The sequence below is a fragment of the Gracilinanus agilis genome, chromosome 6 (genome assembly GCF_016433145.1).
Source record: "Gracilinanus agilis isolate LMUSP501 chromosome 6, AgileGrace, whole genome shotgun sequence".
In the NCBI taxonomy this organism is placed as follows: domain Eukaryota; kingdom Metazoa; phylum Chordata; class Mammalia; order Didelphimorphia; family Didelphidae; genus Gracilinanus; species Gracilinanus agilis.
In genome coordinates this window covers 223,554,999-223,560,317 of record NC_058135.1, presented here as the reverse complement: position 1 = coordinate 223,560,317, position 5,319 = coordinate 223,554,999, and positions in this window count along the sequence as shown.

Here is a 5,319-nt window from a genome sequence, read left to right as displayed (position 1 = left end):
TGACCCCCTACCTCATTTCCCCACCCCCGCCGCCTCCCACGCGAGACACACGCCCTCGGGACGCATGCGTGTGGCTGGCCGTTAGTTGGGCAAGGATTGGCGTGACCGTTGGGAGGACAGAAGCTGGGAGGCTAGGGCATTACAAAGTGTGCCACCCCTTCCAAATTCGACTTGAAATGAAAGTGTGGTCTTAGTGGTCCCTGGCCATCTTCTGTTACTTCCTAGGTTCCGTCGTGTGCCCTGCTTCACACCCAAGCTTGCGAGGCAGAAATCCAGTGAATGTGTTTCTTTATAGTTTATACGCGGTTTTTGTGCATGCATTAAATTGTAAGTTCATTTTGTATTCCCTTCGCTAAGCACTCTGCCTGTCACGTAGTAGGCGCTTAATAAATGTTCACTGGATTAAATGTTATCCCGTCTCCCTCCTCCAGACTATAAATTCCCAGAAGACAGGTGCTGGGTCTGAAATATCACACTCCACGGTCCAACAAGCAAGTTCAGGAGAATGTGGATCCTTCTAGAGAACTGGAAATGTTTGGGTGTGGGGAAGAGGAGGTTCTTTTTTTTTTTTGTCCTCGTCGCTCCAGCGCCTGTACCATTCCTGCCGCACAGTAGGAGCTTAATAAGCACTGCCCGATCTGTGCAGATTCCCTGTAGTGGGCTCTAGGAGAGATATAACGTGACCCCCACGGAACCCACTCAAGTCCTTAGAATGACGAGTGTGAAGGACATTGCATCTAGTAAAAGGCGTCACTGAGCGGTGTCTAGAGTACGGTTAGGAATCGGCACCCCCTGCTTCTCTGAGAGCATGCAAGCATCAAGAATTGCAGAGATGATAGTGTGCAGTGGGTAGACAGATTCCTTCGTGGTCAGTTCCCTGCATCACTGAATTTTACCCCCATGAAATCACTCCTTCACATTAGGAGAAGATGCCATTCTCATTTCCACCCCCCAAAACTCTTCTCGGAGCATTTGAAGACTTTCACCACTCCAACTCTCCAGACTTTATTCTCCCTCCTTGATTTTGCTCTCCCCCAGGCAGCTTACTTCTATCCCCCTTACAGGGCATTCCATCTCCTTCCAATATTACTCTGAACCACCTGTCCCCGAAGCCTTGGCATGCTCTCATCACCTCAACATCCCGAAATCCAGTCAAAGTTCAACCCAAATAAACTCCAGTTTACACTGGAGACCTTGCTCCATCATCCACATGTTGGTGCTTCCCTCACTGGTTCTGATTTGTTTAATTGTTGTCTCCTCAAGTAGAACAGATGCTCTTCCTTGAAGCCAGAAGCTTTTTTTTTTTTTCATTTTGTCTTTTTAGGCTCCGGAGAGCCAACAATTACATATTTAATAAAATATTAAATTGATCATTCAGTTAAGGGTTGTGAAAAAAAGTGAGATCTGATAAGGGAAGAGTCAGTATCTTCTGTTTTAGAATAATTTGACTTAACATATTCTGTTTCATGCTGTAGTTATACACGCTGAACCTCCTTTCCTTATTTGTGAACCCCTTGAGCACAAGCAACATGTCTGATGTCATGTCCATCCACAGTAACAAGCACAGAGCATGGTCTATAACTTCAATACTTTCGAATTTTTGGTTTTTCCTTCTGGCTGCTTCTCCTAGTATCCATCATAAATAACCCCTTCCCTCTCCCCTTCACTATTTATTATTCAGTTCCACATGATTTTCTTTTTGGTCATCTCCTTTCTGGTGATAAGCCTCTGTATTAGCCAGGTTGGTCCCTAAAAGGTAAACCCAGAGTCAGTCCATTTCTGAGCCATTCAGAAAGTAAGTGCTTAAAATATTTTTATTGAACTAAATTTAATTCCTTTATAGAGGAGATTCCTAAGGTCTCTAACGTGCCTTCCAAATTTATAATATCTTCAGATTTTGTCTTTTATTTCCTTAAGGTACTCCTTTATTAATATTTGTTCATTTTCTTTTTTCATTCTTTTTTATTTGCTTTTTCTTTTTCAGCAGACTTTTAGGAAGCCTGATTATTTAAATGAATTATGAAATATCTTCATATACATATCCTATTGTTCTTCAGATCATGTGATGGCAAAAATGAATTGCTTTAAATATATTTGAAGGATTCTCTTTTGGAGAAGATGGAAAAAGAGTAGATGATATAGTTAGATAGATCTCAGAGATGGCTGATTGGCCAGACTCAAAGTGTAGTGGAATTTAATAACATGTAAGGATGTGTCTAGTGGACTATCCCAAGGATCTGTTCTTATCCTTGTGTAGTTTAAAATTTTTATCAATGAGATCGGTAAAGGCATAGATGGCATGCTCGATATATATGCAGATGACACAACTGGGTGAGATAATTAAAAAGGGATGGCATAGTCCAAATCCAAAAGAATCTTGAAAGGTTAAAACATTAGCTGAGTCTAATAAAGTGAAATTCATATCTATAAAGTCTTATTTTTTATTTCGAAAAGTCAACTTTACTCTTATGAGATAAGGGAGATATGATTAGGTATCAACTTATCTGTAAAAGATCTGGAGGTTTTAGTGGACTGCAACTCAGGATGAGTCAGCGATGTGATATGACAGCCAAAAAAACTAATGAGACCTTGGGATGCATTAAAAGAGTCATACCTTCCAGGACTAGGGAGATTATAGTAATCCCACTATAGTCTGCCCTCATCAGACCCCCTTGGAAGTGTTATGTTCAGTTGACATCTGGGTACCACAGTTGATAATCTGGACAGTGTCCAGAGGAGGGCAACCAATGAAAGACCTTGAATCTAGGTCATGTAGTGGGGAATCAGTTGGAAAAGATGAGGATAGTTAACCTGGAAAAGAGAAGACTTAATAGGAAACATAATAGTTATCTTCAAATAGTTAAAGGGCTAAGATGTAGAGAAGTATTGGATTTGTTTTCTTTAGCCCCAGAAGGCAGAACCAGCTAGTTTTGTAGGCTAATTGAGTCTTGATGACAAGAAAAACTTCCTGACAGTTGTGTCATCTGCATATATAATGAGCATATGCCATTTATGCCTTTTTTATGTGCTCAATGGGAAGAGATACAAATTTTATTTTTTATTTTAGTTTTAAATTTATTTTACAATTTTTCCATGGTTACATGATTCATGCTCTCTGCCTCCCCCCTCCCAGAGCTGACAAACAATTCCACTGAGTTATATATGTATTATCACTCAAAACTTATTTCTATATTATTCATTTTTGTAATAGAGTATTCTTTTAAAACTGAAATCTCAAATCATATACCCATATAACCAGGTGATAAACCATATGTTTTCTACTCCCACAGTTCTTTCTCTAGATGTGGATAGCATTCTTTCTCATAAGTCCCTCAAAATTGTCCTGTTCACTGCATTGCTATTAGTTGCAAGTCTATTATTACATTTGATAATCCTACAATGTTTCAGTTACTGTTTGTAATGTTCTCCTGGTTCTGCTTATTTCACTCCACATCAGTTCATGTAGTGAACTATATACTTTCTAAGATCACTTCTAACTCTCAAGTTCTATGATTCTTTAATTTTTTTTTTAAACTCTTACTTTTTGTCTTAGTAACAACTCTAAGTCAACAGAGCAAAGGCTAGGCAAATGGGGTTAAGTGACTTGCTCAGATCACACAACTAGGAAACGCCTAAAGCAAGATTTGAAGCCAGGACCCCCTGTCTCCAGGCCTGGCACTCTATCCACTGTGCAACCTAGTTGTCCTGATTCTTTAATTTTCCAATCACATTCCATTAAGTTTCAGTTACACAAATTGTTTGACTTTTGCTTGATCATTATGGATATATGTAGGTTGTTTAGAGATTTTATGGGTTTTTTTGTAATTTTAAATAGCTATTAATATTTTAAACAGACAAGCTTTTTGCCCCTTTTAATAATATTCTTAGTGTATGAGTTCTAGGCCATTAAGATCAGTAGGATAAAAAGTTTTGTCATTCCTACTGTATATTGTTATATTGCTTGATCTGGGTCTTTTTTTAAATCAGATTTTGCATCTAGATTCTTTTCTCCTGTAAAATTCCCCCAAAAGATCATATATTCATTCCTACTTTCAAGTTACAACCTAAATTTTTGAATTCTCTCTCATTTTTCAAGGTTTTCTTCATCTAATTAAGTCTGAAAAGTACTTTGGGGAAATAATTATTTCTTAATTTTTTCTTTCAGAAAAAGACTTTAATATGCTCCCACAAATCCAAATTAATTCAACTTCCTATAATATACTCTTTCAAATAATTCCCCAAAAGGTACCAATTTGCCCTGTTTTGAAAAGGAATAAGGATAGTGGTTTTTAACAAACATTTATTAAGCACCTGTGATGTATAAAGCTCAGCACTATATTGACAAAGTCACAAAAAGTACGAGACACAGTGTCTGCCCTCAGGAAGTTTACTTACAACTATCATATACTCACATCTACAGGATGTCCCAATAGTCTTCATGTCAGTTCAAGCTTAAAACTGCATGAAAACTTTTAGAACACCCTACATTAGTACTTTGAGTATTACAAAGTACTTTCTTCACAACTCTCTGTGATAGGTAATACAAGAATTATTATTCCCATTTCATAGATGGGAGAGGGTCCCAAGGGTTAAAGGAGTTATGTTCAGCCATACAGCCAGTAAGTGGAGGATCTAATGCCATAACATATATGATGTATGAGAAAGACAGATGCAAAGAAAGTGATGTGCAAAACCAACACCAACAACAGTCAATAGGAACTATGGAGGATTCAGCAAAAGCTTCCAATTTGAATTAGGTTTTAATGAATGGATAGAATTTCAGCAGATAAAGAAGCAAATGAGAGCAAAACCAATGAAGGAGAGTTAGGTGTATATATCAAGGGTATTTAGCTGAAGCATTAAACACATAAAAGTAGTGTGGCATAAGGTTGAAGAGACAGAATGATGGGTAGCAAAGAACTAGAAACAAAGCAGATGCCCATCACTTGGAAGATGAATAAAAAAATTGTGCCATATAACATACTACCATTGCAGGATGAGAAACAATGACTGAATAATACAGAGAAGTGTGACAAGATATCTGAACTTTTACATAGGAAGTCAACAGAACCAGGAAACCAAAAGAAATAATGACAACAGCAATGTACATGGAAAGAATAATGATGAAACAGAAAACAAATCTAATGTAGTTTTGATAACCAAACTCAATTCTGAAGAGAAATGAGAATACACCTCTCTCCTCTGAAGTAGTGGGTGGAGAATACTGCACATCCCATCAGATAAGTTGGTATGTTGGCTAGTTTTACTGAATATTTTTCTCACTTGTATACATTGGTATAGGGATAGCTGTATGGATAG